The following is a 13,903-nucleotide window of genomic DNA, read 5'->3' on the forward strand; positions in this document are numbered from 1 at the left end:
ATACTTTTCCTTTAGACCTGCCATTTCTTAGGTCATATTGTTGCCTTTTAAGAGCCATTTCCTTTCTTTTCAATTATGGCTTGATTATGATTTTTGAGACAGAGAATATGTGCCTATTTTTCTGTTTTAATTTGCATGAGGAGAGCAGTTTTGAATTGCCAATTGTCTCTACTTACTGTACTTTGATATGTAACATGGAGCTGCCATGTAGAACATGAACTGAAATCCTTTCAGGTGAAACTAAGGAAGAAGGAACATATGCAATGCAGACCAGATGCAAATGGTCCAGAGACTATAGGATAGTCTAGAGTTTATGCCTACCATTAAAATGCAGCCTTTTTGGGCATGAGCACCGTGTTTCATACTGCAGATATTGCTTCTACCGGTCTACTTGCTACTGCAGACATAACACAGCCAAAGGTAGTCCCAACTACCTTTCACATTCTTCGCGAGCAAAATTTAAGACTTAAATGTACACTTGCATTTCCCTCATTTATATAGAGATGATGGTTTGTTGTGATTACTAGCAAGAAGACTTGAGAAAAGGGCATGAAGCTGAGTCAGGGAAAGTCTAGGTTAGATAGCAAGAAAAGCTTTTTCACCCAGAGGGTGGCTGAGCAGTGGAACAGGCTCCTCGGGAAAGTGGTCACAGCATCAAGCCTGTCTGAATTCAAGAAGCATTTGGACAATATATTCAAGAACATTCTGTGATTCTTGGGGTCTGCAGTACAGGGCCAGGAGTTGGACTCAGTGATCCTGATGGGGCCCTTCCAGCTCATCGTATTCTATGATTAAGGATATTTATGTTGACCCTGCAAAGGAGAAAAAATATTTAAACTTTTTTATGTAGACAGCAGTGTAAGAGCTTCCTTACTTTCTAAAGGTTCATGCAGGGAAGGTACAAACTCTAAAAATAATTTCATAGTGAAATAAGCCCTCCTAAAATGAAAATTCATAGTTATCACATATTTGGGTTAAGTTACTGTAATACTGAAAATGAGTCAAACACAAAAAATGTATTTTGAGGTTTTATAATTAGATTTTCAGCATATTGTGTGTAATCTATCTCATTTTCACTGTACGAAATACTGCATTCTAATGTAGCACTTAATAGTCACCTCTCAGTAAGAGGTATGAAGAAATAAGATGTAATTTATATCCTTTTCATAATTTTCACAAGATTAGTTTGCTTTTCTGTTGTCCTTTTCCTCTTTTCTTTTAACATTGCATACGAAGTACAAGAATCTGAACTCTGGATTATGATCAATAAAGTAACAGAGTTTCTGCAAAAGGTTCTGTTGATTTAATGGCCTCAGATGTTTGAGTGGGGTAGTTATCAATAGCTTAACATGATACTGGAAGTAGAACAGTGACTGTTAGAGAAGGGTTGCATGTTGTCCAGCAACCATGTTATGTTTCCAGAGGATGACTTTTCATATGGCACGTAACTGTGAAACAGGTTTTACTCATTAATACATGACTTGTTACTGACCTAAAAGAAAATTGATTAGTTATTTGCTCTGCACCATGCTTGAGATACTGAGAAGCAGCTGCCTATGTCTTTTAACTATGGATTTGTCACACAGCATTTTCTGTTTATACATACAGATTCAAAAAAATGTATTTGTTTTACCTAAAGCAAACAACGACATCTATTATGGACCTACTTCAGCTCCTTTGGTATCTTGGAGTAGGCACACACTAAAAAGAAATTGACATATATGGTACGTCTTTCCTAAACCGAAATACATTGTTTATGGTGGCTGAACATTTCTTAAAACAACAAGATAGCTACAATTACTTTACACTAAACACGCAAAGGAAGATTACTCATTATCTCTTTTATAAAAAAGACCAAACTGATTAACACTGTGTGATATTGTTGTTCATAAAAATTCTAACTTTTGGAAGGTTAGATAAAGTAATTCTTGTAGAAAAAAAAGCAAACTATTCTGCATATTAATGAAAAATTACCTTTTATTGCTGTTAGATAAAATAGATTTTTCATTTCATTTCATTACACAATGAGATAAAACATTGTCTCTAGAATAATAAAATAATAGTAATAGCAACATTTGATTAATTATTAGAGCAGTAGCAGTAAGCACTAGCAGGGCAGAAACATAAAAAGTTCTTACTTAAGAACAGGAATACACAGCAACACAAGGGAAATTAGACAAAAGAAAAAGTAGTTATGGAAAAAACCCAACATGTCTGTGCATTAAGAAGATTGTATTTGTTAAAGTGGGAATGGTTTTTTATTGTTTTTTGGGGGGTTGGGTTTTATTTGGTGGGGTTTTTTTCTTTTTTGTTTGTGGTGGGTTATTTTGTTTGTTTGTTTGTTTGTTTTTTTAATATGGGGATGGTTTGGCATTGATTAAGACTCTCCAAAGGGAAAGCATTGCTTGGAAGGAACTAGCACCCACTAGCAACTCACTTCGCTTTAATTCAATCACTCTCATTCATAGATGATCAATTAATGGATTAGTAGAGGTAAACAGTGGCTTCAGAATATTTGTAATCACTGTGGTCTTTTTCTCCTCCTTCAAATTCCCATATGCATATCACTCTCTGCCACTGGAAAAAACAAGGAGTTACTTTTAGGAGATGTCTGACAGAGACAGGATATAGCATCATGCTGTTCCCCATGCCAGCTTTCCTAGAGCATGTCATATATTTCACTTACTCTTTCACCAAATCACTCACAAAATTCAGGTGTTGAGATCGTGAAAACCAGAACCATCTTGACTATGAAAGAGTAGAAAACAAGTCCCTATCACTTTCCATCGATTTGATCTCTGTTCCCTTAGCACTCTTCATTTTCTCCTGGTTAGTGCATTTCTTTTATGGACTTTAGTACCAGGGGCCTTTGTACACCTCTCCCAGGATCTATCTGTTAGGACTCAGGGACAGCTCAATTCCTGCACAGCCATGGGCAATACCATCCTTTCTGGCAACGAGTAGAGACACCCAGGCAGCACCCTGACACCTATTTAGGAAATAATCCTAAACAGATTCCATGAGTTTCAGTTTGGAGGCTGTATTACCATGGAAACTATGAAGTCAGGCAGTCCTGTTTAATGAATGTTTATGTAAACATCAGAAAAAAAAACACAAAAAACACTGAAACCCCCAATATTTTGCAAATCTGATCTGGAGTCCGCTGAAGCACTCTGACATACAGCAGTGAAAATTACATACCTGGTTGGAGCAAGAATGGACTCATTTCAGCATAAAGTTCTTTTCATGGCCATAATTACTGTGTTATCACTTGACTACAAAGAAAACTTCCTAAATGAAAAGTAAAATCATGTAAAAACAAAAGTGTAAAGATATTTTTTCAGTTATAAAATAATTGGTAACAAAAAAATCCACAACATACAAAATCTTCTCATTTTCAATGTGAGATACCTGTGCAAAATTTTAGGATAGAGTTTTGTTTAAAGTGTCTTAAATCACTCTAGAATTGAAGAAAAATTTTGCTGTGAATTCAGAGCAGGCTTTAATTGGGAACAAAATTTGAGAAGTAAGTACATAAACTAGTGAATTTTTTTATCCTGAGACCTTCTGATTGGTCTTATGCTGCTTATACCTTCTTCCCACTTCTCACAATTTTCCTTATAGGGTTGTATCACTATGTTGGATATTGAGCTGGAAACTAAGGACATGTACAATTTTAAGTCTTTTTCGGGTTCATTTCTTGATGTATTTTTTCATTCATTCTTCATATATTTCTTTGTAAACATTGCATTAAAATCCTTCTATACATTTTGGGAAGGATGGGGGCAAGAGTATACATCCATCAGATGCTGATCTAGAGTACAGAAGGAAATACCCAGTGGGCCCAGTAATACCACTAGTAACACAGAAATTAACCATAACGGAGGAGCCACATGGTGATGAACTGTATGCTTGGTGCATTCTCAACACACATTCCATTCACTGGGATCAAAGTTAAAGAAAAATCAGAACATTTATGAAAAAGACACCCTTACAGGCTTCCTTCAACATATAAAAGTCAAGACACCCACAAAGATATCCTCCCTTTCCTCTGCAGCAACTCCTCTGAAAACAAGACAGACCATGCACACAAAGGAGGCTTTTTCTCTCAGCTTGACAGCCCACTGCATGCAGGCAGATAAAAGCATTTTGGATCTTTGCCAGGAGAGAAACCTTAAAGCAGCTTCATTAGGCAAAAGTAAGATAATCAGAGTAAATATACAATGCTGCCTTTGTTGCTTAAGCTGTTTGATTGGCTGTTATGCTGTTGGCTGGCCAATTAATACTCCAAGCACAGGGCACTGACAGTCCTGGGCACCTCAGGGTATACACAGGAGTGTCAGCATCTGATGCATGGCAAGATCTGCAAAAATGGACCTGCAAAAATTTGCATATTTCCTGCTTGTTCAAAGCTGAGAAGTTGTCCATCCAAGAGGTCACTTCAACATGGTAATTATGATTTGTGTATGTTAATTATGTCAATGCATGCAAAAGTGTGCAGCTCAAGGAGAAAAAAAAATTAATTTGTAGTAACAACCTGAATGCTGGTCCCAGCACTGCAAAGTGATAGGTAGCAGAGAGGGCAAGCAGAACAAAAAATTTTCCAGTGATGCTAATGAAAAAATCTGTGACTCTGCAAGTAAAGAGAGGTGCTAAAGAAATCCTTAGAGAATTGCCATGAAATAGTGACCATGGAATCAGAGTTTGATAAATGCTGCAAAGTTGAACTGTGAAGCTGAACATTTAAATGATCTATGCTACAGTGGGAATATTATAGGGCCTTTGAGGCCTCTGTAGATGTGCTGATCTGTTCCCATCACATCCATCATTAAGAGTCCAGGACATTTGAATACTGTTTTCTTAGACAGCAATGAAGAATGTAGTGCATATGAAATGTTTATTAAAGTATTTACATTCATAGTTCCCCTTTAACTAACCACATTCTGCTGGCAATCTCAGACAACATATTCCTTAACAACCAAGTCTTCTACCACCCATTGCATCACCCTTCTCACCACATTCATGTAGAAGTACATTTACTGTAATTGTCTCTATCTTTGTTATAGACTTTCCCAAATCTGAAGGGAAACTTTCAAACTTGAGACCATTTTATTTTCAATCAAGTCGATTAAAATACTAAGCCTGCTTAAGGATGCAGGGAAGGAACTTGGTCCTTGTCCGTCCAATTGCAGCAGGGAAATGAAGGAGGGAAACTCTCCAAAGCTAAAGTCCCTGACCTACAAAGCACCATTCTCTGAAATCATGCATGTTGTGGGGGGCAGGCAGGGATCCATAATCTCCACGTATGGCAAAGAGCCTGCACTAGAAAGACTTGGCTGCATCTTCATTGTACCAGAATCAAAATGTCAGCAGTGGAAACTAAAAGAGTCACATGGGGTCTCTAAAGTGGAAGTTTGACTGGCAGCAAATGCCAAGCCCTGTGTAAGACACTTTAAAATCTGAGTAGGAGAATATTTGATAGGCTTGTGTTCCTAGGCTACTGACTTCTTGTGAGGGGTAAATTAGGATATGCTCTGAAGTGGCAGTTATACCTGCAGAAGCCACATAGAATTGTTAAGCCCATTTCTGTGGCAAGGGCTGCAGCTAGCATGGGTACATCCTTGTAGCCTGTGTGTCCTTTGTCTCTGCAGCTCAGAATGATACAGTGAGTATAGAGAATGTAGATAGCTACTTCATAAGGATAGGTTAGCATTCTTTCTGAAGAGAAGACTAAAGGAAAGGGCCTGACCAGGTGTTATGAATCCAAAGGAGCAGATAAACAGAAATGTTGAGCTGTTGTTCAGTAAATTCAGCAATATATAAATGCTCCAGCAGTAAGGTGGCATCAAGTTAATACAACATGGATTTAAAATAAAGGACTGGTTCTACCAGTGGTTTGAGGATATTGGAATTCTCAGTGGAAGCACAATGATCAAAAAAGGTACAGAAATTCATAAACAACACGGTCACAAATGGATAATAAAAGCACGTGTTAAGGTTTAACTTGCAACGTTCCTAATACAGTAGCTGTAGAAGTTGGTGGAGTGTGTGAGTCACTGCTTGCATGTTGTCCAGACTTAGGCACTCTGCTAAAGTAGCGACTTTTGACCCGCCCTTGATATAGCACTTGGCTGGGTGAACTGCTGGGCTGCCCTTGGGAGGACACTTCTCATTAACAGTGAGCCCTTAACACTGTAGTATCTGTTGTTTTGTGTCAGTGATCAAAACAGACTGTTGAAGCTAATCCTGAGAATACCTGATCATTACTCCAATTGTGTAAATGTTGTCTGAAAGCCTTAATGTCTGAAGTTTGCCCTTGGTGGATGTAAACATTCATCTCAGTTTCTTCACTTTAATCAGCTTGTAGCTTGTTCTATGAAGCACACGTCTCACAGATACTTACACCATGCAGATAAACTAAATGTCCAGTGAACAGGAATTCAGTTATAATTCCTTAGTATGAGGAGCGATGTCATCAGGCATAAAACCCATACGACAAGAAAGGTTAATTCTGTGTGCCTTACACAAGTAACAGTGTTTATCTAAGAAATATTTATAGTAGTCAGCTGAATTGCCCAAGCGAGCATGGTATGTTGGCTACAGTTCTCTGACTAGCACACAAGAATGAATCTGCCACTGTAGGAGAGGTCTTAAGCAGCATGACATAGCTGTTCCTTTAGAGACCATATAACACCAAAACCTGTCAGAACTTTTTCTGACTGTCCAACACGTCGGTCCATCACAGAATGTATTCCTAGACATAACATACTCTTGAAATCCAATTACAAATGCACTCCAAAATTCCAAAATACATTCTAGATATAGTGATGCTATTTCACTGTACTTTCCTATTTCAAAACAGTAACCAAAGTTTGATTGCTCTCATTTGGTAAGGCCCAGTTCTAAACAATCTAAACTGCTCAGGTAATTGAATGTTGAAGTGTTTGAATTCTAAAAATTTACTATTCATGGCATAAAGAATTGTTTCCTTTTACCACTTTTAAATTTGTTAACACTCAGAGTAATTTAGTGTCTTCTTGTTCTCACATTATGAGAATAAATTAAGAGCAGCAAACAATCTATCTTCATTACACAACTCACTAGTCAGTATATCTGTTCATTCTTTCTTTTCCTAAATTACTCGTTAACTTTTTTGCCCCAGTTTACAGGCACTGCTTGCCTTGCTAGTTTCTCTATCCTTAATATTTTTCCATTCATTTTTAATTGTTCAAAAGGAAGGTGATACAAGATGACTGTTTAATTTCCATGCAGTTGCCAAGTAAAAACCCTATTAATTCAAGATTGAACAAGTGGTTTCTTACCTGTTTGCATGCATAAGCTTTGCATCTTTGTTTCATGAGTGCTCTTACAGACTATTATGGACTATGCCTGACTTTTGTTTGGACTGATGACCAATCTTTCTTCTGTACTCCTTTCTCAGTGTTACAAAATGAATGGACAACAAAATCTTGACCTCTGCTGAAGGAACTCAAGGTAGAGGCTGGCTGTAGAGAGCGACTGAAGGAAATTAGTATCTTATAGAGATAGGTAGGAAAACTTCCTTTCATCTTTGAGTTGTGTGTTCCCAGAAATTCCAGTAAGTACAATAACAGAGGTAGTGAATGAAGAGGTAACTGTTCTCAGCATAATCTGTTCCAGAGATTGTCAATTCCTGATCAGTGTTATTGGCTATCCTCATAGCTGCCAATCAAAGAGAGAAAAAAAATGCATCTAAAAAGGGAGGGAGGGATAGAGGAAAAATGTATTCCCAGAAGCATCATATCTACATCATATGACATTCACCCTGATTGCAATGAATCTAATTTTCAATCTAGTTCAACAGACCACTGCAAAGTCACTTCACTGGGTCCAAAGGAAGAGAGGATTCCCAAAAGCAAGACCATTCTACTAGAATGCTTCTTTTTAAATTAAGACATTGCCTTAAAAGCCATATTACAAACACAATGTAAAGAATATAAGTAATAAGAAACTAATTACAAGGTACCATTCATTCAAGAATTTGACCATACAGGGGGTACTGTAACATAAACAGGGTCAAATGAAAAAGGGCAGAAGGTAACTGTCCATCAGGAGTGTTTAGTACCTATGACTGAATTGGCTAAATGATTGAAAGTGGCTAAGACTAGGGTTATGTTAATAATTTCTCCATTCCTCTCTAAATCATGATAGTCACAGTGACTGTGGACAAAGAAAGGTAAATGAGAAAGGATGCAGCAGAAGAAAACTCAATAATGAAAATATATTTCAGTATTGAGTTCAAACATGACAGACTTAACAGTACAGTATCTCATCCAGAAATAGTGAAAGTACCTCTTTCAAGCAGTTATTTAGTACATCTAAGAGAACACCACTAGTACTTGCCTACTCCCAGCACTGACTATGGTATTATTCAAAATTTTATTACCAAATATCTACCTTGCAGTAGCTGGTAGGTTGTAATCACACATTAATCTGTGGGTGGGATCAGGTGTAAGGGACAGTGGGAAAATAGAGGGTGCATTTGAAAAAATTATAACATTTGCAGGTAACTTCAAGATTGCTTGCTGACCACAAAAATATCCCACCACAAGGTTTAGAGACAGAGCCAGTAATGTTGTGGAAGTATATGGAAAGAATTCCAATCAAGGGACAACTGAAAACTTACAATGCTTCAGCTTGGAAAAGTGATAATCAAGGATGGATAAGATGTAAGTCTGTGAACTTAATGAGTATCTGTAAACTTCATGAAGATGCTGAAAATTAAGTATGTTGAGTAGGTTTCCTTGCAAGAAGCTAAAACTCTGAAATAAACCAACATGATCTGGTTCTTTGTGCACATAATACGGTACCTCTGCCACAAGGTCTGGCAGATGTGAAAAATCAGTCCATCCCTTTCTTACACTAGTACAATGTTTGCAGAAAAAAAATTCATTAGGAGTTTTAATATAATCTGAAAATTTGATCTTCCACAGTCTCTGAACCGAAAATGATTTAGGGCCAGGGGAGAATTTAGAGGAACTATCATAACACCTTTTTTCTTATAATCTTCCCTAGACATCTGGTGTTGTTCGAGAACGATACTGAGTCAGATAGACCTTTGGTCTGACATAGTACAGTCATTCTTACATTTTTATGAAGAACAAATCAATAACATGAGTTGTAGCAAATTGCAAGGACCAGATGGTACTCACCTAGGAGTTTCAAAGAGACTAAAATATGAAAAAGATGCACTGCAGTAAGTGATTCAGTTAAAACCCAAAATGTCCTGGGTACCTTGGATAGTGGGAAATAAAGTCTCAGTTCACAGAAAGGTTCTCAGACTGAACTGTGGAACTTCAGACTAGAAAGCCAGATTTCCATACTGAAGAAAATGGTAGAAACTATAATAAAAAGTAGATTTAGTAAGTCTGTGGATAGGTGTGAACATAAGGTGGAAGACATAATTTGCCTCTTGTAAACATATTTTTGGAGTTTATTCAAAGAATCAATTACCAAGTAGAAAATATTTATTTGATACTGGCTTTTCAGGAAGTTTCTGACAAGACTTTTCAGTAAAGCTTTAACATGGAACTAAGTTCCCATGGACTAACAACAGGTAGATAGACAGAAAACAATTGATTAAAAAGTGGTTGATATTAACATTGGAATAGGTTAACACTAGGGTCCTTGGACCTTCATTTTATAACATGCTTTAATGATGTAAGAGAGAATACTTTGTTGACAACACTGCAGGACGTCATGGTACTGAATGACTGGGAAATAAAATGGCAGATATCACAGTGGGTAAGGTCAAAGTATGCAGATGGGAAAATAATCCTCACTGTTCATATGCACCAATTGGCTCTAAACTTTATGTTACCACTCATATACCCCTGGATTTTCTGCACTTAGTTTTCCAAAAACCTCGGGTCAATGCACTGAGTTGCTTGGAAAAGCAAGCAAATTTTAAGAGTTAAAATAAAAGGAGTGGAAGAGAAAATATTTTGTCTGAGTTATGTAGACTACTCAAGAACTTGTACACAGTTTTTATCTCTAGCCCACTCACCTCAGAAACATACAGCAAGATTGTAAACATACAGGGCAAGATAGTAAAGGTGTACAGAAAACTATGAAGTCTAAATTAAAAGATTGTTATTTTTTACTCCAAATTTTAGAAATTACAAGTCAGAGAGGTAACTGATGAAGCACAGGATAATGGTTTTAAAATAATGTGTGAAACAGGGAGGATTGGTAAAGCAGTGCTGCCCAGACAAGTGGGGAGACATCAAGTGAGATTACCAATTGCAGACAGAAATCAATTTCCCCAAGATCTGTTACCCCTAAGTATATTCATCTCCAGGTGAAAAAGATTCTGAAATTGAGAACATCCTGGAAGATTCACAACTACCTAGGCAGAAATGCATTTTCTACTTGGCCTGGTCTTACTTTTTCAGATGGAAATCTCTAAAAGGATATGAGTGGAAAAATTGATAGAAGTCCTAAATTACTATTCCCAAGCACTTTCCATAACACTGCCAAAATTATAAGAGATGATGAATGAACAAGATTTGTCCCCCATATGATTGTTTATTCTAGAAAATAGTAATTTTTAATTAATATTACATAGCAAAAATTCTCTGTCAGTGCAATTTGACATTGCATTTTTGATAAAGGTTTCTTCAAAATGTCAGTAACTACTTTTTAATTTATTGTAATACAAACAGATTTTCTTTGGACTAAAGTCTCTAATTTTTGAGTCTATACAAACAGGTGTTAGATTTACTCAGTGCAATTAAAATTAAAATGACTATTTAAAGACACTAGTATTTCTACCTCTCTCCTCCTCTTCTACTATGTTACCTTCCCTTTGCTCTGTTCCTCTCTTCCCCTCCTTTCCTGAAACAGTTCCTAATTCCTGCTTCTCCATGCTTCCTCTCTCACCCCTCCACCTCTTCTCCATTGCCTTTGCTTTTGGGTCAATTGATTAAATAGATAACAGTGGCAATGAAGTGTAATTATCAATAGGGGACAGGAGAGTTCATAGCCCTAAGACACTGTTAGAAGTAGGCTTAAGATTTCAACAGACACTGCTGTTTCAGCTACAGCTCCATTCACATCTGGAAGACCTTCACAGACTTCAGAATTAAGGGAGCATTTTTGGGGTTATTTACTTGTTTATCAGAAATCTTCTGTACTAGACAATCTAAATGCATGATCTAAAGCCAATGGATGGAATATTTAACACCGGGCTAACACAGTCAGCTGTTTGCAAAAGAAAAGAGCACATATGAAAGGGGAGTTTTTTTGTTTCGGTTTTGGCTTTTTTTTTTTTGTCATTGGTTAGTTTTCCTTCAAAGAACTAATAACAGTCTCTGACCTGAAAGAATTTTCAGAAAGATAGACTACCATATTTAAAATTATCACCATCACCTTTGATCCACAGTAAAACTGCTCACAGTAAACATTAATTTCTCAGCATGACTTTTAAGGGAGGAAAGGAAGGTTCAGTCAATGGAGTGTTCTGGACAAAGACAGACATGTACTCCATTATAGATCCCCATAAGAATTAAGCCATATTGTTTTAAGAAATGTAATTAAATTCTTCTTTCTCCTAGCTCTATTGGCAGGATGCACAAAAGTATGTGGTGAATGGAATTGATGGCCACATTTGTATGTTTCAGAAGCACGTCTTAGATCTCTTGGCTCAGTTCACACTTTCTGTCACAATTCTCTTTTTAATCTTTTCTATGGATACTTAAGCATTACCTAAAACTCACCTTGGCAAACGCACATGCCTAATCCTTTATTCTTGCTTCAGGTACTCCACTATTCCCCTTTCAGTGGCTGAGGATCAGTGTGGTTATGGCCCTTCTTAGGCTAATACCTATTTGTGCCATGTCTTACTTTGTCCTTTCAGTAAACACTTCAGAAACAGAGGGAATTAGTTTTGCAATGTCTCTTTAAGTATGTTTGTGCCTCAATTTTCATAACATATTTTCCTCTGCCTTTGGAAAGCATTACCTTACTAATATTCAAACAGAATTTAGATGCAAAAACAGTGGTCTATGTCTGTATTTTTTCTTATTTAACATTTTTATTTGCTTTCTTCAGAAGTAAATATGAAGTTTTAGTTAGATCACTGTATTCAGTTTTGAACCAATCAAAAAGAGTCTGAAAGACAGTACTAAGGTTGATAAGAAGGTTTATATGGTGAGACTTGAGGAGGCAGGGTTCTTTAACCTAAAGGGAAGATTGAAGATAGGCATGAAAGCCTTCAACTGTGCAAAAGCAGGAAGGAGAGGAAAAAATCTGTTTTCCACATTCAAGTTGGATAGGACAGGAAATAACAGGTTTCAAATGGAACAGGGAAGATTTAGGTTACTAATATGAATTTTTTTCATAGTGATCAAAGTTAGCGAAGCATGGGAACAGATTGTCTAGGGAGTCTGTGAAACCACTCCTTTGGAAATATTTAAAAATAGCTTGGACCGATATATACCTGAGGTGATATTTTCCTTGTTGATTATGCGTTCTGGCAGGCAAGATGGATTAGATGTTCTCTTCATGCAACCTGCCAGCCTACTATGATTATAATGTTTATATTTCTAAATTTATCCACTCTCTTGAGAGCTTTGAAGACCAAGAACTAAGATTTGAAATTCGATTTGATAACTGAGTAACAGTCAGTGTTTAATCAAAGAAAAAAAAGTTGCTTGTTGAAGTGCATCTACTGTATCTAAATGTTAAAACGTTGGAAAATTTTCTATATATAGGAATGTATTCCCATGCAAAGTGTGTTACCGTAATACCCTGATTCAAAAGATAAAGAATATATGGCTCACTGTAGGCACACTAGCAGCTGACAAGCTGGAATACTGCCTCCTCACTATCCACAGATGAAACAAAGTGCAGCAGCTGTTACTGTTCAGGTAGCTGGTAGTGATGAAGAGCCCAGGAGAAGCCTGAGGCGGTCTACTGCTTTGACAATTGCAGGACAGATGGCCTTAGTTGTGATTTATATTACTAAATATTTCCCTCTTTTCACCTCTTTCTTGCCTGAGTCTAACATCGTTCAGGTGGTCTTCACCCAGACTATGACTTGGGTAATGAGGCATTACTTTTTAAGAGGTGCAGAATTATATACTACTGGCATGTGTGTAAGACTATAAAGGATCTTTTGTTTAAGAGTCAGTCTTAAGTGCTTATAAATTAATCTTTTCTATATTTTTGAACTACAGTATTTTTATTCCTTCTAGGAGTAAGATTATGTGAGTACCAGGTTTCAATAAGGCAACTTCAGAAAAGGCAATCATTCTTTCATCCAGTCAGGTAGCTTGCTTTAAACCTTTGTAGCAGTAATGTTGCACTCCCAGCAGCAGAAATATGAGATTCAGCCAGAGCATTTCTCAAAAAACTGCTGTAAAAATTTTGGGTCAATTAAAAATTTGTGAAGAAAAGGGTTCACGACATGAATTGCAGAACTTTGATCTTCTGAACTGTAAAGTATGATTGTGAGCCAAAAGTTCAAGTTTCCAACTTGATGAAATTAAAAAAAAACATTTCTAGGATTTTTTGTTTTGGGGGGGGTGGGGGTGGGAGGGGAAGAATAAATTAGGTAGGAAAGGGAATCCATTTTTGAATATTAAGCTACAGGGTGAAAATCTTCTGAATTGACAAAATGTATTTACACTCTAGAATAATTCAGCTAAATATGCTTTATTGCCTGCAATGAAAACTTAATTTCAATTTTGGCTATGAGGTAGGACAGTTGTCTTTCTAGGTCCTACCTTGTCCAAATCTGTTTCCCTTTTTCTATAAATAGAAAAAAAATTGTTTGTGTCTTTCATTTTCATGTGATTCCTTAACAAAACAGCTGAAAACAAATAATTGAAAGGATGTTTTCCTTCATTGATGTAGTTATGGT

This window comes from Pithys albifrons, chromosome 4, assembly GCF_047495875.1.
Source record: "Pithys albifrons albifrons isolate INPA30051 chromosome 4, PitAlb_v1, whole genome shotgun sequence".
Lineage (NCBI taxonomy): Eukaryota > Metazoa > Chordata > Aves > Passeriformes > Thamnophilidae > Pithys > Pithys albifrons.